General features: G+C 33.7%; 2 long non-coding RNA genes across 3 annotated transcripts in view; one reads left to right on the top strand and one right to left on the bottom strand.

Annotated features, from left to right (window-relative positions):
* Positions 1-20,159, top strand: part of LOC116157488 (uncharacterized) — a 264,959-nt gene extending 244,800 nt beyond the window's left edge. For both annotated transcript variants that reach the window (XR_010384173.1, XR_004141589.2), the window contains one exon: positions 19,604-20,159. This is a non-coding gene — a long non-coding RNA (uncharacterized LOC116157488). The remainder of the gene's footprint in view (positions 1-19,603) is intronic.
* Positions 1-24,759, bottom strand: part of LOC105097232 (uncharacterized) — a 474,053-nt gene that overhangs the window by 14,407 nt on the left and 434,887 nt on the right. The gene's annotated exons all lie outside the window — the stretch shown is intronic.

Here is a 24,759-nt window from a genome sequence, read left to right as displayed (position 1 = left end):
AATTTTTTTCTGTATTTTTCATCACTTTCTATGATGTGATTGGTTTGATTTATTTATTTTCTCTATCTTTGTCTTCATAGTACTTCTTGCATATATGCTTGTTATTTTTGTTGAATTTCAAAAATAGTCAGTCATTATGTGTTTTATTATGGTTCTGGCCCTCTCTCCACTTTCTCTCCTTCTTGACACGTTTTCATGGTGTCTCTTGTGTCTCTTATTCTGTTTTCTGTATTTCCCATCCTTTTTTTCTCTGAAAATTTCAATCTGAATATTTTTTGTCCTACAGATTGTCTAGTTCATTTATTCTTTCTTGAGCTGTGTCTAATCTGGATTTATACCTATCTAATTAAGTTTTAGATAAGTTTTCCATTACGTTCCTGTTGTAGTTTTCAGGTTCCTATTAAGTTTTCCATTCTGTCATTATAGATCATGTTCATAACTTCAATCATGGTCTGGATCTCCTATAGATTCTTTTCGTCTATTCAGTCAATTTTTGTTTTTATGTATGACTGCTTTTTTAACAACTTTATTGAAATGTAGTTCACATTCCATTTAAAGCATATAATTTAGTAGGCTTAGTATATTTACAGAGTTGTGCAACTATCACTGCATCTACTTTTAGAACAATTTCATCACTCCAAAAATAGAAACTATAATTAGTGGATATGGACTCATTAACAAGACTACAGTTGGTCTTTGAACAACGTGGGTCCACTTACATGAGGATTGTTTTCAATAAACATGTACTACAATACTACAGAATTCATGGTTGGCTGAATCTATGAACATGAAACCACAAATATAGAGGGCCAACTGTAAAGCTATATATGGATTTTCAACTGTGCAAGGGTCAGTGCCCCTAACTCCTGTGTTGTTCAAAAGTCAGCTGTAATTTTTTTCAGTTTCAATTTGTTATGTATGAACATTTGTATAGACAACCTAAGACTCTCAATGACATTAGCCCCCTCCATAAAGATCTGAGGTTGAAATCATGTAGTAAATTTCCATCATTTTGCAGCTGAAGACAGTCAGACATCCGTGGTACATAGATGAAATGACCAGTCCGAGATTCTGCTCTAGCTATTGACAGAAGCAGAATGAAAGGCTCATTTGTTTTAGTTCTAATCCACAGATCCAGATAAAATATACAGTATATAAAGAAAGAATAAATATCAAATGAAAGAAATTAGAATATGTAACTGTATTAAGGATGTGAAAATGCATTGTTTTGGGACTATAAAAACCAGTATATCTATTTTTTGTTTCTTTTTTTTTTCTTTTGTTTTTTACTTTAATATTTTGGCACTTAACGTTAAATTTCTTTTTTTACTGTATTATATTTCACTGGCTTAAGAATTCATTTTATAGTCACAGAAATTACATACCTACTTTCACAGTGGACAGTTTTATTAGGCATGGTTAATACAAATTTGAGTTGTAATTTTAACTTTGAGAGTACATATAAATATGAAAGGAATAATTAATTCATTAAAAGCAAACTTAATGTCAATTATGTTTTTCCTTGCAAGTCTAGATATAAAATACATCATCTTTTGCGAAATGACTATGCATTCAATAAAATGACTGTGCATTCTGGTAAAGTAGTAGTAACTTGTTCTGGTACGAAATAAGGTCAGGTGAAAATTTTTACATAATCAAGAATTTAATGCAGTATCTTCATTTCCACAGAACAAATATATTAAAATATCTTGTCATGTTAAGATAAAATATGCTTTTATTTTACAATTGGTGCAATCTGTAGAGAAAACTGACATGAACAAGCAGATAGTATTAAAGTTACAGAGCATGTTATTGAATTAGAAGTAAATAGCTATGCTTACAAATAAGTTATGCTAGAAAATTCAGCTACCACAGAATTTAGAATAATGAAGTTATATTTTAGACTGACTTAAATCGAGTCCTGATATATTATGTAAATAATTAAGAATATATAAATGTTAATAGTTCTAAAACCTATGAGATTATAGACTGAGGTATAAATTTCTATCACTCTTTGATATTGTTACCATTGCTGTGGAAATTTTTAAAATTCATAATTCATTGTGCACATTATGCTTTGATTCTTTTAAATCTTTTGGTCTTCAGTTAGTGAAGTCTATTTTCTGTAAATATGTATGTCAACAACAAAATTTTAATGATTTCTACTTAGTTAAAATTACAATAATTATTTTATTATTGTGGTAGGCAGAATTCTAAGCTGATCCCCATGATTTTTGTTCCTTCAAGTTAAGCCCCTGATTAGGTTATATTACACGGCAAAAGGATCTTGCAGATGTAATTAAAGTTTAATCAGTTGACTCTGAGTTAATCAGAAGGGAGATTATCCAGGCCAGCCTAACCTAATCACCCAAGCCCTTAAAAAGGAGGTTTTTGTTGGTTGTTTATCAAAATTAGATAGATTCAAAAAATAAGAGAGGAAGGATTTCCACTGCTCTGATGGAGGGGGCGGCCACTGGGCAAAGACCTGAGAGCAGCCTCAGAGGCAAGGGCTGTCCCTAGGTGACAACTAGCAAGAAAATGAAGACTCCAATCCTATGACCATAAAGTAATGACTCTGTTAACAACCTGAGGAATGAACATGACATTTTTCCAATGCCTCAGGATGAGAACTCAGAGCAGCTGAAACCTGAGTGTCAATTTGTCATACCCTGAGCAGAGAACCTAGTCATACATGGCTTGGAATTCTAATCTACTGAAACTATGAGATAATAAATAGGTGTTGTCATAAGCTGCTGAGTTTGTGGTATTTTGTTATGCAACAGTAGACAACTAATACAATCAGTAAAATTTGCTGCTGGGTTGATGAAAATCCCTTATGCATTCAAAGAGACGAGTTTCAGAGCATTGACTCTGTTGGCTAGTTTAGAGTACTGGGTTGTCTGCAGATAGGATAAGTGAGGAGCTTAGTGTGTGATGGAATGGGGCCCCGAGGAGGCTTTCCCTGAGTCCTGATTCTGTTTGAATCCTCACATTAATATAAATAAATGATTTAGAGAATTATAGCATATAGAATCTTCCTGGGAAAATTCTTGGAAGCAGAAATTAGCTTTATAGTCGTTAATTGGTGGGAAGTTATTACAGACTAGAAGCAGCAGCTTTTTCTATGGGCAGTTCCTGAGTAAAGAGAGAAAGGAGATCTTTTAAGAACTTAAAACACCAAAAATAATGAATCCAAATCTGGTTGAGAAGTGAGAGGCCCAAAGAGAGTGAGTTTAAAGAAGTTGATAGGGAAAACTTCCTATTACTTTCTATAACTGTTACAGAAAGAAAGTGCCAAAGCCAAACAGAAGACGAGGAAGAAGTATTTTGGTTATATTTAACAGAGACTTGTAGCACCTCAGTGAAAATAAGTAGTTAATGGGAGTTTTTTTTCAGGCACTATAGTAGATGCAGGGATAATACTTTGGGAGTAAACTAACTCTTGAGTTACACCTGTAGGTGATACTATAACACAGGTGTATACCAGCATAGTCTTGAATAGCTCCATTATCTTGGCAAATGGGAAATATAATGTATGTATCTTTATAATATAATATACATGCAAAATGTAGATAATATTTGCTAATATTTAAAACTATAAACATCTCAATACAACTCAATACCAAAAACAAACAACCCAGTCAAAAAATGGGCAGAATACCTGAATAGACATTTTTTTCCAAAGAAGATATATAGATGGCCAACAGGCACATGAAAAGATGCTCAGCATCACTAATCAGAGAAATTGGAATCAAAACCACATTGAGTTGTCTGTCACCTCACGCTTGTCAGAATGGCTATTATCAAAAAGTCTACAATAACAAATATTGGTGAGGATGTGGAGAGAAGGGAGCCTTTCTACAATGTTGGTGGGAATGTAAATTGGTGCGGCCACTGTGGAGAACTGTGGCAGTTCCTCAAAAAGCTAAAAAATAGAACTACCATATGATTCAGCAATTCTACTCCTAGTTAGAAAAAGGAAAAAGGAAAACTTTAATTTAAAAAGATATATGCACCCCAATGTTCATAGCAGCACTGCTTACAATAGCCAAGATATAGAAACAACCCACGTGTCCATCAACAGACATATGGATAAAAATGAGCGAATATTACTCAGTCATTAAAAAGTGGAATTCTGCCCTTTGCAACAACGTGTATGGACCTAGAGAATACAATGCTTGATGAGCTAAGTAAGACAGAGAAATAAAAATTCTGTATGATACCACTTTTATGTGGAATCTGAAAAATAAAACAAATGTATATAGAAAAATAGAAACAGACTCACAGATACGGAAAACAAACTAGTGGTTACCAGTGGGGAGAGGCAAGGATGGAGGGGCAAGATAGGGGTATGAGATTAAGACTACAAACTACCATCTGTAGATAAGCAAAATAGATAAGCAACAAGGATATACTGGATAGCACAGGGAATTATAGCCATTTTTTTAAATAACTTTTAGCCAATTAGCCATTATTTTGTAATAACTTTTAGTGGAGTATAATGTATAAAAATAATGAATCACTATGCTGTACACCAGAAATTAATGTTATAAGTCAGCTATACCTCAATAATGTTTTTAATTAAAATATTTTAAAACCTCATTTGCATTCTTTTTAAAACCTCATTTGCATTCTGATTCTGTTTTATTTCATTCATTTTCTTTCTTACTCTCTGATCTTACTATGCAAGTCAGAAGAATTTACTTAAATATCCTACTAGTTATGTCTTTGGAATAACATTAACTATCATTCTTATTTTCTGGCTTTAAAGTTTCTTTGGACTGTGTTTTCTCGTTCATCTTATATTTGATTGATTTGAATATACAACTAATATTGTCTTTTTTTTTCCTTTAATAAGGAAAGCATTTATAAGACTGGACTTTATTTGGAGTAAATTTTGACTGTATACAACAAAGATTGAGATACATCTTTATTATTATTATTATCAGATATAATTTTCACTTCCTTTTTGGTATAATCATTAATCTGCAGAACTGTTGAAAAGTTACAGCAGTAAAGGTAAAGTTCAAATTAAGACTTGTTGACAAGGATAAAACAGATATGCAATCATCTGGGCAAAAAAAGCATTTCAGGTGTAACTACTGCCAAGGTCCTAACGTGGAAAGAACTTGGTAGTATAGAAACAGAACTAAAGGTATACAATGTGTTCACAGTCCCTAAATAAAGTCAGGTTTTTTCACCCTATACCTAAACCTTTGCACCAATATCTATTCCAATTTTGTGTACTTCTTGAAGGAATGTGGAAATAAGCTCAACAAAATAAATTCAATTTCTTATTGAACAGACAGAGAGACAAGGCCATTAAGATGGATCATAGTAAACATGTTTAAGGGAAAACTTGCTCTCTTCTGCTAAGGCACAATCAGGTAAAAAAAAAAAAAAATCATCTCCCTAGTTAGCCTAGAAGCTTTCATCAAAATGTAAAAATATAAATAAAATCTGTTTGATAAGGGATGATCTGAAAAGGAGGAACCTGATTATTGAATTTTATTGTTAAGTAGGATTGATTTTTGCCAACTACTCCGAGTAAGTTTCTTCAATGCTAATCTTCATCACCACACAATAAAACAAACCCATTTTGATGTAGTAGATATAGACACCATCTTGCATCCCATCAAAAATATAAAAAAAATAGAATTAAACTTTATTTATATTTTACTCTTTTCTTTCTTGGCAACAGAGGATGATAAATTTTTAGAATAAACATTTGGTTCAATTCATCAGCGTATGTGTTCAAAAGATTCTAGTTGTCTCTTTGACTACTTGTTGACCCTAATTCTAAGGAAAACACAGTGCTTAAATGTGTAGTGGACTAATCTCTCAAAACCTGAAAATCAAATGCTTTTTTCAAGAAAACTCAGGAAGTATAAAGTCACTACCTCTTGCATTGGTTTCCTAGGCTGCTGTAAAAAACTACCACAAACTGAGTGACTTAAAAAAAAAAGAAAATTTTATTCTCACAGACTTCTGGTGGCTAAAAATCTGAAAGCAAGGTGTTGGAAAGGTCATTTCCTTTACAGGGGCTCTGAGGGATAGTCTTCCATGCTGCTCACCTAACTCCTGGCAGTTGACACTAATCATTGGTATTCCTTAGCTTTTAAACTGCATGTGTCCAAACTCTGCCTCTGTCATCACATGACATTCTTCTTGTGTGAGTCTGTGTCCAAATTCCCCTCTTATTATAAGGACTTCAATCATTGGATTTAGGGACCATCTTAATCCAGTATAGCCTAATCTTAACTTGATTTACATCTGCAAAAAGCCTATCCTTAAATTAGATTACATTCATCTAGTGAATATGATCTAATTTAGATCAGGGGTTAGGCTTAAACATACCTTTTTGGGGGACACAATTCAACCCATTTAAATTTAGTCCATTTAACCTACAACTTAACTTCTCTCAGCAATTGTATTAGTCATGGCTTTCCAAAGAAACATATATGTATGGAATGAATTTGTAGCTGAAAAAAATTTATTTAGGGCTAGCTGTAAGGCCTTGTCAGGTTATAGTTAGGAATTTAAACATGGTTTTGTGAGCATCAGCTATTTATAGCAAGGAAGCTATTTGTATCAGCTAAGCATTTTTTGAAATGTAGCTGTTTTGAAATGTGGAGGATATATTGAGGACATTAGTGGTTGGTGTCAGGGAAAATTGTTAGAAGGTTATTTCTGTGGTCATTCAAGAACAGTTGAGGGGCTGAGCTATTGGAGTAGGTGTGAGAATGTGAGATAAGATAAATAGGAGTGATCTCCTTCATGAGCCATTAAATTTCATGTGAAGAATCAAATGCCTATTTAAACATTAGGTAATAGATGAAGCATCCCCAAAATTGTTGACAAAGAAGGTAAACTTCATCATTCAATAAATGTTAAGCACCTTCTTTCTACGAAGCATTTCACAATGACAGGATCTAATGTTGTGATAGTGTCACAATATTTACTCCATCTCCATTTTCACCTTCTTCTAACCTGCCTTCAGCACAACAATGACAAAAGCATTGGCAGAGGATTTTAAGCTCTGTACTGGAAGCCTTCTGGGATGCTCAGGATAGAGCAGACTGAGAGAGGTGAGGTAAAACAACTAAAGTATTTTGCTGACCATCCCTCTTCAAAAGAGGGTTCATTGAAAGGTGAAATTAAAATCATTTTTTAAACAATGTCTTCTGGTTGCTATGTAAAATGATGATATTACAAATGAATTAGTCAACTTCAGACAAATGCTTACACTATCATTTAAAAATTCTTTGAAAAGTGATAAATCATGGGTACCTTTAAGACAGCTGTAGCCTTCTAACCTTAAAAATCTATGACTTGTTGCTAATTGGTACTGACAATTTCTAACTATACCTCTGACTCTACTCTTCAGCTATTCAATGAGAATTGAGATTTTTCAGTAATGACCTCTTCATTTCCTCATTTCCCTAGATCTTCTTTTAGCACAAGTTCTCCATTTTAGCTGAGTTATATTTCCAGATTTTTATCTATATTAAATTGTATGCCTTTTTCCTCTACAAGAGTATTAACCCAGATATATTTGTATGCAGTTATACTTCTCTTTGTTAGCTGTCTTTTCCACTTAGTCCCTTTATTTAAATTTTAAAGTTATAATTTCATTAGTATGTTTTAATTAATTGGCTTTAATATCTACTGTGAGGCTCTAGCAACTTTCTCTGCATTGTTTCAGAAGTTTCTTACTATTATCATTGCTGAATGTTTCACAGTTTAATATTTCCCAATGATTCATTATATATTTGATATTTTAAGAGTCTATAAAATATAAGACATAAATGTAAAAAGAAAATTTCAGTTTATGGAGTCACATACAGTAGGGGTGTTAGAGATGTCCCTGATGTCTGTATTGAGCTGATTGAGGGGTCTATGAGACTGGCTGAGGGATCCCTTTTCAATACCCGATCTCACATGCCTCTAGTTGTGCATTTTAAAATTACACACATGACTCATTGTGCATTCTGTGTTTAAGCATCGTTGTCACTGGCTCCTAAAGTTCTGCAGTAGCACTGAGATCTGCCTTACAATTTAAACATCAGGCAGTCTAGCTTTCTCTCCAGTCGCTCCTCCGCCCTCTCTTCCAGGGCTTCCCTTTCAGCACTTTCTATGTGGTACTTTATTACATTAGCAACAGGAAGCTAATACAGACGCTGGTACCTGGAAATGGGGTGCTGCTGTAACAAATGCCCAAAAATGTGGAAGTCACTTTTAAAATGGGTATTAGGTAGAGGCTCGAAGTTTGAGGAGCATTAAAAGAAAAGCCTAGATTTCCTTGAACAGACTGTTAGTATAAATATGGGCATTAAAGGGGATGCTAGTGAGGTCTCAGAAGAGTCAAGAGGCATAGTAGGGAAAACCTGTGTTGTCTTAGAGAATACTTAAATTATCATGAACAGACTGTTGGCAAAATATGGACATTAAAGCCACTGATGGTAAGAGTTCAAAAGGAAACAAAGAAATGTCACTGGAAACTGGAGGAAAGGCTATTCTTGCTATATAATGGCAGGACATTTAACTGAATTGTTATCTTACAGTTGGGTAGACAGTTGAAGTTGTAAGTGATGCACCTGAATATTTAGCTGAAGAGATTTCCAAGTAAAGTATTGGAGGTGTGGCTTGGTTTCTTTTTTCTATACTAAGAAGTGAAAGGAAAGATATAATTTGAGGGATGAACTGGTAAGCAAAAATGAGCCAAACCTGCCTCAGGACTTGATCTGGGAAATTCTCATATTATTCAGATTTCAAAAAATGCTAATATTAAGGATTCATTATCAGGAAAGCATCCTCTGGAAATAAAGCCAAGGGTGTGGCCAGACAACATTTTGCTATTGCCTGTAACGGATCAAAATGTCATAGTAACAAATCACATAGAGGGCTTTTTTAATAGCTTATGCATATAAGCCATGGATTTCCTAAGTTATCTGAACAGAAGTCAGTAGTGATAAGATTGTCCAGAAAGATCTGTGGAGAAGACTCTCGTCTAGCAGAATGAATCCCCATGACATATGAGGGAGACTATCAAGGTCCTTGGGAATGTAATACCAGCAGAAATGCTCCCTGCTTGTACTTAAAGGACAGGAGAGGAGACGCAACTACAAAAGCAGAAGTGAGAATGATCTAACTACAAGCCAAAAAATGTCGACAGCCTCTAGAGGCTGGAAAAGGCAAAGAAGAGATTCTCTCCAGAGCCTCCAGAAAGAACGAACTTTGCTAACACCTTGATGTTAGCCCAATAAGACTGATTTTGTACTTTTGATTTTCATGAATGTATGATAAGTGTGTGTGTGTGTGTGTGTGTGTGTGTAGGGGGGAGTTACTCATTTTGTTAAAGCAGCAATAGAAATATAGATTTGATTGTTACAGATTTGATTCCTTTGGAATCATTACTACATAATTGGATGAAGAAAGGTATGAATGGATCCTTTTTGGGTAAGGGTGCTGGGAAAAATACATTGCAAACAATTATTTTTATATAATGGCAGCAGGTGCTTTTGCCAGGTTATTGTCAAGAATGTTTAATCCTTGTTAGAATGTCAGCTACCTTTCTTATTCTTACTGTTTTCTCCGGCACCTCAAAGCACCAGTGTCTGGCCATGTGAGGCACACATAAATAGTCATCGACTGGAATATGTGAATGAGTGAATAAAATAATGAATGAATGAGTGAACTGTTCATTATATCTTAAATTTTATTTTAATATTTTGCCTTAGCACAATATTTTCATTGTTGGTTATCTTTAATGACCTTATATATTAAATAGAGTTCTATAATAATTAGTTGCCTCAACATTTTCCCCCTGTACTTGATCCTCCTTCCAGCTTATTCTTTCTAAAAGAAAGCTCAGAATATCACTTTCTTGCACAGTAACCTGGAGATCTAATGACTTAGCCATTAATAATACGCCATCTAAGGCCCTTTGACTCTAGGGTCACTATATTTTTCTAGCTAAACTCACTATTTCCTTACAAATACTCTATTCCAAATACTGCTTCCTTACCTTGAACTTCCCCACTCCATCTCATCTACTTGGAATGTTTTTTTTCCCTATCACTACCACCTCTACCTGTCAAAATTTCCTTTAAGCTGCCTTTCTTAATCCCTTCAAAAGACATCTTTTTCTTCTTTGAACTTTTTGTACTTGTAATAATAATAATTTGTGTGTCGTTTCTCCATATTACCTTCTCTTCTTTAGCTGGTAAGCTTCTTAGGAAGAGGAACCATACTTTTCTCAGTTTATCTTCTGGGAGTACTTAGAACAGTATGGTACTGGACATAAAAAAGTTCAATCCTGGGCACATCCATTTATTACAAGAATCTAAATTCTACAAATTTCTTAGTTTATAATTATCCCCCCTTCGTCTCTGTGTGTGAGTGTCTTCGCGTGCACATGCGTGTGCAGGGTTATGGCAAAGGAAGCAATTCTGGAAATAATTGAGAGTTTAAATTTTCTTTAAGCTTGTAATGAACATTTGGTGAGGTGAGACCTTCATTTCATACTCCTATTTTATCAAAATGAATTTCAAGTATTTTAGAAATTCTGGATTTATCCATGTAGCCATCATACCAAATTTCATGTAGTTAGTTCTAGACCAAACAGGGCATACTGAATCTTATCCAAAATAAGGTATTACACTGGATAGTCTTCATGAAAATAAAGAAAATCTCTATACTTGTTAAACTATGGCTAATTTGATTGGAATTTCAAAAAAATACTCTAAAGTAGGAATCTTGGTGTTACTGGTTGGAACTCAAGATACTGAAATAATTTAAGTATGTAGATTTTGGCAAACTCTAGGGATTACTTATTTATGTATTTACTTTTAAAATTTATGAAGTCTTATTAAATCTACTCTGTTCACATGATCTCTCAGAAATTTAGCACTAAGCACTTTTTTCTTTCTGCCTCAAAGTACTTTGATAGCAGTCATTTGTAAGAATAGTCTATAAATACTGACTTCTTAACAGGGCATCTTATTGAAAACCATGACTTTTTATATAGAAGGACTTTAAAAAGAATCAAATTTGATCTTTTCATCTTTCTAGTGAAAGTTTTCCACTGTCAGCTGGCCCCAACAGCCTATTTCATTAAAGATACTGTGAATAATAGTGAATATGGTTTAATAATAATAAAATAACCATCCCAGTATCTATTAAAGTAAATTTTCATTCCTTCAGGTCTTATCAAATAATTTGGATTCCAGATTAATTTAGTTAGGTACTATATTGACATTTGCCTTATCTTTTGTTACCCAAAATGGCTGTTAGAAAAAGAATTAATGGAAAGCCAATGTAGAAAAAGAAGGAGTAATTTTATATATTGTCTTCAAGCACACAAAAAAACTTGCATAGGAAATTCTCAGGCCCTTATAATGGGAATTTACAAGTGGACTATTGAAGTCTGACAGCATTCTGAGTGATGATTCTTTCTGTTTTCTTTGTATGAGGCAGCTCCAAAACAATAAATCACACACACATTGTTCAACATTCTGACAAATTTAAACTGTCACATTATTGTGACTCATCTGGAAATTTTATTTGATTTATAATACTGATGGATGCATCATTTTGTAAACATTAGTTTTTCTGCAGGGAAATTATAGGAAGGAGATAGCCTTTGTTTATGTCTGTTTAGGCCCCTTAAAAGCTCTTTGACCTTGGCCAAATTCTTTTATTTATCTGGACTCACTTTTCTCATCTGTAAAACATCTATTTCCTTCTAGATATTAGTTGCCTAATTTGAAGTAAACTAAAATTGTTTGAAGCTTTCCTGAATCCCTGTATTTATTATCAGAAACTGTGTAGAGGTTCTGTATTCTTTAAATATTTGTACTGTCTTGTGTACACTTTACTTCCCTTTTAAATAAACCATAGTAGGAAAAAACTCCAAAGCATTTGTAGTTCTTTGCCAGTGTCTTAATCCAGTGGTAAGACAAATATTAAATGCAGAATATTGAGGTTCTGTGGTATAACAAGGTATACCATATCCCTATGAGTAAGGGAAATGATCTAACAGGGTGGGTGACTGTTAATAAATACCTGTATTCTCTTTACATTAACAACATATTCCTTCAAAAATGACTATATTTCTATGTGAAAAAATTCAAGTAAAAATAGTAGTAAGTGAAAAGGATCATATGAGATGGCACATGCGTTACGGGCACTAGCCCTGTGTGGGTTATTACTGTGTCTTATTCCTATTTGACTGATGAAGATATTGGGGTTGAGAGAACCCAAATGCACTGCTCAGCATCACTTAGCTAAAAAGTGGGCACCTTGTTGCCCATGCTTTTATCACTGTGTTATAACACTGCCCAAGATATGTATTGGCAGGAAAAAAAAAGTAAAATATTGTGTATTTTGGATGATGGATGGAGCGCTTTGTTAAAGAGACAGACTTATTCTGCATCTCCTTGGCACTTTCTGTAATAAATCTTTCCATTTTGTAATAAAATTTCTATTGTCTCATGTTTTAAAATACTACTTTTCTAAGACTGAAATTTAAGAAAAGATCGCCACCTTGAGTGATTTACCTGCAGAAAAATAGTTCTCTTCAGTGTTAATCAGTGATCACACATGTAAATACATACCAGTCTCTTCAGTTTATTAATTTAATTATGTAAAATGAAATATTCTGTTTTGCCCATTCATGTTAGGAATCTGTTTACTCACATTAAAAGAAATTCATACATAGTTAGAACTTACTTTTTAAGTAGAAGAGAAGAAATATGTTTGCTAGAGTGCTGATAAATTCACAAGATACGTTCTTCAGTGTTTGCTATTTTACAGTTCAAATAAGTAAAAAATTGGCACGATTAAACAAAACATATAAATAAAAGAATTTTACTATCATTTTTCTTAGATTTTCACTATTTTTTAAGTCGTGAGCTTCCTTTTATGGCATGGCACTAGCCCTGAGACTGAGAGATGGAACATTGTTGTTTTGTTATATTAATTCTGCTATCTGTTAAATTAATAATTAGCACTTATAGCTTTGAAATATGTATTCCACATTAGAGCTTTTGTAATTTTTTTGATTTAGAACCATATCTTTATGGAGCCCATCAATATTATGCTGTGTATATGTGTGTGTGTGTGTGTGTGTGTGTGTGTGTGTGTGTGTGTGTGTGTGTGTGTGTGTATCCCAAGGAATGACTGTGGAAAACAGTCATTTATTATAAAAATATATATTACTCTTACTTCAGACTGAAGTACCCTTCTTCTTCTAAAAGCAGGCCACAGCCAATAACTGCTTGAGTCAAGAGCCTGGTCATTTGGGCAAAATGTGGGCCATTTCTATTTTAGCTCCACAGCTCCCTGTAGGGTTGGCTGAATCCACAGGACCTGCATTGTAACACATTTCTCCCTTGACCCTAATAATCATTCCACACATTCAACTCTGCCTAAGATTCTTCTTTCCTGGAGAATACTCCAACTTGCAACACAGATCAGAGAGCTGAGGGAACTCAGAGAAGACAAGCATTGTAGAACACACACACACACACATAAAATTATTTATCCTCCTTTTGTCTATCTGTCACATCATATTGTTTGGCATTAACTCTTTTTTTCCTTCACGTTTCCCTAATTATAAATCATGTGGCAAACAAGGACCTACTGTGTAGCACAGGGACTATATTCAATAGCTTATAATGGAAAAGAATCTGAAAAAGAATATATATATATATATATATATATATATATATATATATATATATATATATATATATAACTGAATCCCTCTGCTGTACATCTGAAACTATCACAATATTGTAAATCGACTATACTTCAATTAAAAAATCATGTTATAATAAATACTCTTATGTAAATTTTGTGCATGAGAGTTCCTCTTTTAGTAGCTCCTAGGACAATTTTGATTAGTACAAAATTGAATCATGTTTATAATTTTGAAAAGTAGAACAATTAAATACATCTTTATTTGTGGATAGAAAAGCTGTATTTTTAATATAAACTGGTCCAATAAAGTGTCTTTTATTGAACAAAAACCAAAGGCTAAATAATATTCAATTTATTAGAATAGGTTTTGTGAATTAGAGTAGATATTAAATTAATCATGGGCTTTTCATCCAGGAGCTTCATTTTGGGAAGAGTATAGAATTTCATAAACCTGATCTCTCTTGCCTTCACTTATTTGTACTCCATTTTTTTCAAAGTAATTAATGAGTCTTGGAAATCATAAAATATTAAGGCAAAAGTTTTTCAAACTTTTGAGATAATTCTACCCTATTAAAATTTTTCTAACAAACAACTCATAATTGGCTTTACTAGTTTTTATTGTCATCTGTAATACTGAAGCAGACACTTTAAAACCAAATTTAACTATGCTAATTTACTTTTCTGGATGATCTGTAATGCCTGGAATTGTTGGGTTTTTATGGCCCGGAATGTTGTCTGTGTAGGTAAATGTTCTAAGTGAGCTTGAGAAGAATGTATATCCTACTGTGGTTGGAGTATTCTATAAATATGAATTAGATCAAGTATATTGATAGTTCTGTTCACCTGTATACTTCCTGACTTTCTGGATGTTCATTCTATCAATTACTGACAGAGGTATAGTGAAGTCTCTTATTATAATATTGCATTTGTTTATTTCTTCCAGTTCTACTAGCTTTTGCCTCATGTTTGTTGATGGTCTGTTGTTATGTTGTCATACACACACACATATACACACACACACACACACACAATGTTTAGGATTGTTGTCTCTTCTAAGAGATTTGATCCTTTATCATTATCATTATATAATGTCTCTCTTTATAACTGATAATTTCCCTTATTCTGAGGTCTGTTTTATCTGAAATTAATTATTCTAGCTTTTTACTAATTTCATTAGTGTTAGCAGGGTATATATTTCTCCATCTTCTTACTTTTATTCTATCTAAACATTTATACTTAAAGTGGATTTCTTGTAGACAATATAGTTGAGTCTTATTTTTTATAATCCATTCTGACAGTATTTGTCTTTTATTTGCTATATTTATATGAATCATACTGAATACGATTACTGATATATTTGGATTGATACCTATCTAGTTTTCTATTTATTGCATTTATTCTTTGGTCTTACCCCTCCCTCCCTTCTCTGGTTTAAACTGAGCATTTTATATGTTTTCATTATATCTCCTTGATTAGCATTTAAATTACATTTCTTATAATAATAAATTTAGTGCTTGCCCTGGAATTTCTGTTATGCACTTAGACTAATCAAAGTCCCTCTGCAAATAACACTACTATTTGCTTATTTTTTTCCTCCCGTTCCTTCTGACATTGGTGCAATGCATTTCACTTCTCCAACAGTAAGTGTTTTTACTATTATTACTTTAAACAGCTAACTTTCAGATCAATTAAGAATAAAAATATTTATTTTACTTTCATTTTTCTTTCTACAATATTTTTAAACATCAGTTTCTGATCTATATCATTTTCCTTCTCTCTGAAGAACTTCTTTTAACATTTCTTACAGAGTAGGTTTGCTAGTGATAAATTCTGCCAATTTTTGATTGTCTGAGAATCTATTTCTACATCACTTTTGAAAGATAATTTCACTGGACATAGATTCTACATTGATGATTTAAAAAAAAAACACTTTAAATATTTTATGTCACACTCTTTTTACTTGTGTGGTTTCTGAAGGGACCCTTCTGTAACTCTTGTCTTTATTCCTTGAAGCGTATGAGTTTCCTAGGGTTGCCATTACACATCACCATACTCTGGGTTGCTTAAAACAACAGGAAATTTTTTCTCATAGTTGTGAGGGCTAGACGAATGGAAACAAGGCATGAGCAGAGTTGGTTCTTTCTTAAAGCTCTGAGGTGGAAACCATCCTATGCCTCTCTTCTAACTTCTGGTAAGTGACAGCGGTTTTTGAAATTCTTTGGTTTATAGATGCACCGCTTCAATCTCTGCCTCCAGCTTCACATGGTGTTCTTTCCTCTGTGAGTCTGTGACCCAGTTTTCTTCTTATGAGGATATCACTCATTGGCTTAGGCCTCACCCTAATCCAGTATGACCCCACTTTAACCTGATTATGCCTGCAAAGACCCTATTTCAAAATAAGCTCACAATAATAGGTACCAGGAATCAAGACTTCAGCGTATCTTCTGGGAGGACACAGTACAGCTCACAGCAGTAGGTGAAATGTCCTCCCCTTTAGCATTATTCAAAATGTTTTCTTTGTCTTTGGGTTTTGCTTTTTGAATAGGATGTAACAGGTATAGATTTCTGTTCCTTCTTTATTGTTTTATTTTGTATTTATATTGCTCAATGTTTTCTGAGCTTCCTGAATCTGTAGTTTAGTGTGTATGACTAGTTTTAAAAAAATTCTTTGTCAGTATTACTTCAAGTATTTCTTTTACTCTGTTCTCTATTTTCCTTCTCGTATTTCTGGTATTCCAATTGTATATACATTTTGAAAATTTTCCACAATTCTCAGATGATCTGTTCTTCCCTCTTCCCCTCCCCCCACCATTCTCTCTATATATGAGTTTGGAAAGTTTCTATTGACTAGTCTACTCTTAGTCTCCAGAAAGTCATTTAAATACCATTTAAATGTTCTTATCAGTTTATGGCTGCAGTGACTTCTGCTTTAGACAAGCACAGCTAAGCTGTGACTTTCAATTTATCTGTCTTTTTAGATATCATGGTGGTGGGCAATTTGCCCTGCAGCCTCATTTCTCTGATGGTTCCAGAAAAGTTTACTGATTTTTAGTTTAATTTTTTTCTTGTTTTGAAGATTGGACTATGACTTCTAAGCTCTTTATATAGTGGAGCTGAAACTGGATGTCTCCACTTTTTTTTTTCTCTCATAAAACATTTTGTATTGCTTACTTGGATCTCTTTGAGTACTCAGTATTTGAAGTATATAGCATTGCTATCTTGCTCTTACAACAATTCAGTTATCAATGGAAACATATTCTTTCACATATTAATCTGCTTTTTCTTCTCTTGGTTCCCACATTCCCTTAAATATATTTGTTGCTCTATATGTATTCATTAGTTTAAGTCAAACTCTTCATATTGCTCAAGTTTTTAAGCTCAAAGTGAGCAGTGAAAATTGGAAAGTATGTTTGTTCCAGCCGGCCATGTATTTTCTGCTGATGTAAAGGAAGGGCAACTCCCTCATGTAATTCTCATCCCATGCAGAAGTATACACCCAAACCCAACAGCAAAAAATATCATGAATACAAAATGCTAAAAGCCAGACCATCGCAGGAGCTCGGTAGGAATACTTACTAGCATAATTACTAACCAGCATTTTGAAATTCTCACCAACATAACATGTAAATAAAATGAGTGTCATTATAAAATTGTTAACAGAAAGAAATTATTATTACATTATAAACTTTTAACTAATTACACCTCAGTAGGTATTATGATTATATAATCATATAATCCTCTAGAAGATAGCAAGTTACTAAAATTAAACAGAGAAATTGATGTCAGATAGAAATAAGATAAATACACAAAAACAATAGTTTTATCTTTTTGTGTGTCTACTTAAAATAGCCAACTGGACATGGAAAAATAACTTCACTCACAGTAGCACTAAAAGCTATTAATATGTAAGTGTAAAAGAAGCAAGATAGATCTAAAAGTGCTAAATGGTAAAAGCTATATATGATTTTACTAATGAAAGTGAGGACTTCAACAAGTAAAACAATATAATACATTCCTACTAGGGAGGACTCGGTATCATCAAAATAGCAATGTCTAAATTAACACATGTAAGTAATGCATTTGCAATTAAAACCAAACAAATGTATGCATTTAACAATATGATTCTAAAGTGCATATTTCAAAAGAAGTATAAAAAATTAAGAAAATGATAAAAATGAATAGTTATGAGAGGGCTGGTCTTAAAAGATATCAACGTTTAAGTCATGGCCAATTTAATCAAAAGTTTGGCTCAGAAACTAGCAAATAGATCAAATATTTATTCATTGCCAGAGGAACAAAATAGACAATCTATAATTTCTCTGTGGGAATCCAATGTGAACACATACTGAATTTAATCTTGTAAAAATTCATTTAATAAATGATATTGGAACAATTGGCTATCTAATTGATAGGATAGAAAGTTGGACTCCTAAAAGTTTTAAATAAAAAAATTAGAATGTAACTCCTTTAGTAAACTAGAAACCCCTTACGCCTGTGAAGGCATGATAGACATATTATATTACCAGCCCTCTCCCAAAACTGTGTATGACAGATGCTGCAATAAATAAACAAGAAAACTGAGACTGACAAAATAACTACAGTGTCTATGAAATCCTATGAATTAATAAGAAACAATGAAAAAAGGGAAAATTATATAAAAAGACAATATCAGAATAGTCAAAATATACTTGAGAAGATGCTCGATTTCTCCACTAGTCAGGGAAATGCAAATTAAATCTATAATTACATTTGTAAAGCCACTAGATTGTCAAGTGCATTATTGCTGAGTGTTAGCAGGATATGAAAAAAACGTATCATATACATTCCTGATATGAACAAAAACTGTTACTCTCTGGAAAAGGCAGGAAAAATACTTCTATATGTTTTATATTGGCATAATAGAAGGAAAGATATGCTGATTTCTAAATAAGATTACAATGTCACTTTGATTTTCTGGCTTCAATCAGATCAAGGCATCCCTCATTTATAGTCCTTAGTTAAGAAGATGACTAAAATAGGAGTCTCCTAAGGAATCTTAGTAAGAATAAATAAGAGTACAGACTTGGCAAACCACTTCTGTAAGATATAATACACAATATGGATTTTGATAGTCTGTAGATGTGTAGAAAGCCATTATATAAAGCTTGGTTGAAGACTGATTATATTGTTTAATCCAGAATAATAACGCTAGAAATTGTGTTCAGTAAAATGCAATATAGTTCAAACGATAATAGTTTTAGCTCTAGCTGTGATGAAAACCCCACTTTCTTTCAATATAGACATTTAACAAAAACAAACACTACCATTCTGTATATTTTGAAATACACATTAGTGTGCTCTGTGTCACTTGTGTGCACATTTTCTAAAGTTGATGGAGAAAATGATTTTATGTTCTGTGGAACACAAAGCACAAAGTGAGTGAGTAGTGCAACTAAGAGTCTTATTTAAGTTCCTTTTCCATCTGTAGGGAGACAGAAGAGAGTTGAATTAACTGACTTGAATAAGGTAAAATACAGCAATTGCAATATGTCATAAAAGAACAAGGAAAGTAAGGATCAAGGAATTTGCCTCCTATTGGCAAAGCGAAAATTAAAATAAGGAAATAAGTTTAAATAAGGGCAATATGATGATAGAGCAGGTAAAGAAATCCTCAGGCTGTTAAGTGAATGGGTGCTGGGCGAGTGGAAGACAGTTTTAGTAATTCCTGCCTTCTGGTATTCACACTCTGATGCAGCTCTCTCCCCTTGAGTGTGGGGTGGACATAGTGATTTACTTCTAATGAACAGAATACAGAAAAACTGATTTACCTGTGTTTGATGATTAAGTTAAAAATCATGACTTCTTTTTACTAGTATTCTCTCTTATGTTGGCTCGCTCGCTCTCTCTCCCTCTCTCTCAGTTTCCTCATTTTGATCAAGAGGGCTGTCATTCTGAAACAGTCCATGTGGCAAAGAATTTATGGCAGCTTAGAGCCAACAACTTGGAAGGAACTGAGGCCTCTCAGTCCATCAACCCACAAGAAATGGAATCCTGCCTGGGTTCTCTTGGAAGAATTTTCCCCAACTGAATCTTGAGCTGAGTGTGGTCCTGGGCTGAGATGTTGATTGCAGGCTTGCAAGAGACCCTGAAGCTAAGGAACCAGGTGAGCCATGCTTGGATTCCTGACCCATAGAAAACATGAAACTAAATGTGTGTTGTTTAAGCCATAAGATTTAGAGTAACTTGTTATGCAGCAATAGGTATGTAATATAGTATGTGCTCTTAGTTAAATATAAGGGGAATTATTATGACATGATTTATGAAAGCTTCATGAAGAAAAAGAATGAGCTGAATCTAAAAGGGAGAATAGTATTAGTTGTTGTCCAGTTAAACTTGGCACATTTTTAAAATGGCCATGATTAGCTGAAAATAATACTTGGAAGAGCTAAAAGAAGACAAGCATTAATTGGAATGAAATGAAGGGGACTGAAAGCAAGAAAAGTTTAGCAATTAAGAAAAGATAGGGAAATCATAAGATTTTTCAAAATGAGAGGGAGATGGAGAGAAAGAGGAGGAGGGCAACGGAGAAGGCAGAGGGAGAGGGGAGAGAGGGAAAGGTAGGGGAGAAAGCATTAGATGTGGATATCTTAATTTCCATATGTATGGCTTTTAAAACATTTTCTAATTTAGCCATAAAAATAGGTATTTGGGTTACTATGAATGGTGAGCAGTTTATTTGAAATTAAACATCATTAAATAGGATTCTGAAGTGTGTGTGTGTATGTGTGTGTGCTTGTGTGTTTCACAGATGCTATGTTATGAAAATATTCAAGGTATTTTAGTCCAGAAATCCTGAAAGATTCAAGAGGAATCCAGAAATACTTGTGAGTGGTTCCTCTATACTCCATTCCACTTTCACGAGTGTAAAACACTCATGTAAGCTCGCTCTGTGACTAGTGTAAAGCACTATGCTTTGTTTTCAGACACTGAAAAGAATGTCTTCATGGTGACTATCTATACACTTCAGTGGTGGGACACCAGAAAAACCAGACTCTGAGGATACAAATGTGTGCAATTTATTGATTGAAATTATAAGCATCTATATTAATTCATCTGTTTTCCTGCTCCAGTCTTTTCATGCTGTTACATAGTTAACAAAAGATGATCTCTAGGTGGTCAATAACATCTACTCTAAAAGGCTGTGCTGTAAAGATCCATAATCTTACCTCACTAATCTACCTAATTTTGTTGTTCCAACTGTATTTCAAGCAGCAGTGATCTTTGCCTACTTTCAGACTACTCTGCCTTCAGTTAGCAAGGCAGCCATGTGGATCAGGGCTGCGCACTCCAGACAAAAGGTAAGAATCACTTGGCGTATCCATCAATGTAATAACTCAAAGACTTCCTTTCCAGATATTCTGATTCTGAAAATCAGTATGGGGACCCAGAATTTTACACTAGATGGTACTTACAATTAAAGGAGTTTAAGCAACACTTAGGAAGATGATCAGGAAGAAGAAAAATAACAGCAGTTGTCATCAGAAAAATGTGTGTATCCTTTAGCTGAATCTTAGAAATCCAGATTATAACATATTACAATGAAATAAGAGTTGGAGTAATTTCTGAAATTTTATGCTTCTTAAACTTTGAATTTTAAAACAGAAGAGCATTTTAAAAACAGATTATTGTATCACTTTTATGGTCTCTGTGGAAATCTAAGAAAAAAACTGATTAGTAAAGGTTAGCATCTCAGAAGAAGTTTTCAATAAGCAGTAGAGCAGAAATAAGCAAATAAAGAATAGTCTCTCTGGATTGGAGACCTAAGTATTACCTTTATTTTTGGTAGAGGCCAAGGTAGAGCATATAACCAAGTGGCCCCCACTCGGCACTGAATCAAGCAGGCACACCCTGGGAAGAGCCACCTCTGCAGGAATAATAACTAGTGCTTTCTCCAAGTGGAAGGTAGACCTGGTTCTATTCATATCATTCCTAGTTTGTTCTCAAATTTACAAATCAGGTCAATGACTGCTTCTCTTTAGGAAAAGACTGAGGAAAGGGGCAGGGAGGCCATGAAGGAGTTTAGGAGCAATCTCTCCTAGGGGACACCAGGAGGAGGGGGGAAAACGTTCCCTTAAAAGTAAACACATGGAAACTAGTCAATATCTTTACTTAGACCTTTGGATTATCTCTTTTAAGTGTTTTTTAAATCATGATTTCTTCAACTCCTACACCCTCTTACTAATTATGAAACATTAATTCTGAAATTTCAGCCAGCCATAAGGACATAATTATACACACAAAGTGAGCATAACCTGCTAATTAAGATAAAATTATGTGACTGAACTAGTGTCCCTATTATTATCTCAGTGATCCAGTCTAACAATGTGTATTATTGCATTTTGTACTGTATTAATATGCATAGAAGACAGAGGGTCAAGGAGTCTGTAAGGAATGAATCAAAGCCAGAATCTCAAGGAGACAAGAGGATTTAGAAATTATCCTAGAGAGTCTACAGAAGAGGCACTGTGCAGACTTTGTAGTGGAAACAAAGAGAAGGAAATTATTTACCAGCCACAACTCATTGAAATACTTGGAATACTCAGAAAATATAGAGTAGTTCTTTGACAGGGCATGAGGATAGAAGGTAGAGGTGATGGGAGGAAGGCTTAAGAGGAGTTGAAGCCCCCTCTTAATGTGTTGAGGACAGAAGACTGGAGTGTTTATGACAACCTTAGGAATGATTTCTTCATTGTGTGGGCTAGTGTCTTTAAACTGTTCTTTTCCCCATGAGCACTTATTTGTAAAAGTTTTAAGACTATAACCCTAATCATTACGTTTACATCTGTATGTTTATAGATAGAGATATCAAATTATATAATATCATCAAATTGCCTGATTAATTGTTTTCAGTAAAGTTTAATATAGAACCTTGGATTTTCTGCTAGGTAATTAGAATTAGGAAAGTTGATAGAAACTAATAGGCTAATAACAATGGCTGGTTTGTATAGAGTAAAATATTTGACTATCCTAATCTAAATCCTTTGTCAAAAAGCTATCTAAAATGCATAAATTTAAATACATATACATATAGTAAGGAGAGTTACTTTCTTCCATGATAACGGATAAGTGATTTGTTTCTGTCCCTTTGACTCTCTCTTATACTTCACATGCAATGTATTGTAGTAACTATTTGTAATGGCACACTCGTACCTTGGTCCATGCGTGGTCCATTTTAATTTATCTAGTTAATTACTTAAAATGCTGTAAAGCACCTTCAAACATATCACTAAAATTTAGCTCTTTTATGTGAGTTTTGCCACCTAATAGCTTAATACTTATCATCTAAATGGAAGGCTGAATCAGGTTGCTGACTGCTACCAGCGTAATTGTTATACGTTAGAAGAAAATGTTCTTTACTTTTTCACACTGATAACATTTACTTCTTAAAAATTGAACACTCACTTACTTAGTGGCCACATGCCTTCTCTGCAATTATTTTTTAAGTCTACTCTATTTTTAAAAACTAAATGCTAATACTGTAACATCAGAGGATTTAATTTATATTCATGGAGATTCATACATAATCACATTGATTACTTCTACTTAACACATTAAATAACTTGTTGACTGGCATAAAGTCTTCAAATGCTCAACATGAAAAATGACCAAATGAGATATTTTTCGAGTTAAGGAGTTGAAAAAAATCATGTAACTTGCTTCAATTTGGGGGGCTAATAAACCTGTGATAGCTGTTTCATTTATTATTTTGTCTTTTCAATGAAGACATAACACGTCCATGTTTTTCTCTCAAATACAGTAATCAAACTTTCTTCATTCTCATTTCATTTTATTGTTAAAGAATCTGGAAGCTACCCATAACATAAAGCATTGAGAGCAAACCGTTTCAAATAATTTGTTCTTTGAGAATTTATTTTTTATCTTTTCCAACTCCAATTTTTTTGTCCTTGCTTCGTTTTTTAAAAAACTTTTTTGTGATGCTAGTAGCAAGTTCAGTTTCAGAATCAATTTTTTAATATATGTTTTAATATAAACATAGATTAGAATTTGCTTTAAGAATAATTTAGAATAAGGTAGTTGTAAATTGGGTTATATTCCAAACTCATTTAACTTTTCTATACCCTTCTAACGTTGGGAGAGGCTGTGTCAACTAACTCTATGACATAATGGATAGTGACCCAATTTAGTAGACAAATTGGCCTATAAAAGAAGGAGAGGGGAATAGAAATCAAGTGCATAGGTTCTGACATTTAAATATAACTGCTATTTCAACGTGTAACATTGTAAATGTAGTAGATAATATTCCAATGCACATAGAGTATTCAAAGTTTTCTAAGTGTTTGCTTTGGTAATTTGGTAACCTCTCCTCTTTCTCAGTAATGAGGTGAACATTTCAGGCTTAACCAGTACGTAACTGAGACAGATACTAACTGTATGGGCAAGCCAAGGGGAAGGAAGCAGTTTGGCCTTTGTAAGGGCAAGCCAGAAGAGGCATCATAGAACTTTAGTACTCAAACTGGTTGTAAATGATGAACATAAAACAATAGATGGAGGTAAAAAGAAATAAATATGCAAAATCCCAGGGGAATAACAGAGCATGACGTATTAGGGAAATTTTGAGAATTTGAGTAAAGCTTTATAATATGTCTCTGCTAGAAATGCTACATGCCCACTCCAGCGACCCTTCTGCTCCTGTGGAATCTTCCTGAATGATCAAAAGAATTGGGTTAACAGTTACTGCAGGCATTAACAGTGAATGAAAGTATCTCCTAAAGTTGGATATTACATAATATGTGGCATCAACTGGACCTGATGCCCTCACTGGGGCTAACTTAATCTGGGGTTAATGCATCTTTAGGTGAGACCAACAAGAGAAAGAATACTGTTATTCTTGTTGCAGATCCAGAAACTATAGTGAAAATCTGAGGTGTTGTTAAACACTCAACCTCCTTTTACATCTCAACTGGATCCTGAAGAAAATTGCAGTCCCTGGGGTTTCAGTTTATCTCATGAGCTGGTAAGTTAGTCTGTTGGTGCTGCTTCACGGATGCAGGAGAA

This window comes from Camelus dromedarius, chromosome 15, assembly GCF_036321535.1.
Source record: "Camelus dromedarius isolate mCamDro1 chromosome 15, mCamDro1.pat, whole genome shotgun sequence".
Lineage (NCBI taxonomy): Eukaryota > Metazoa > Chordata > Mammalia > Artiodactyla > Camelidae > Camelus > Camelus dromedarius.
Note: the sequence above shows the minus strand (reverse complement) of the source record. Positions and strands in the feature narration are given on the sequence as shown.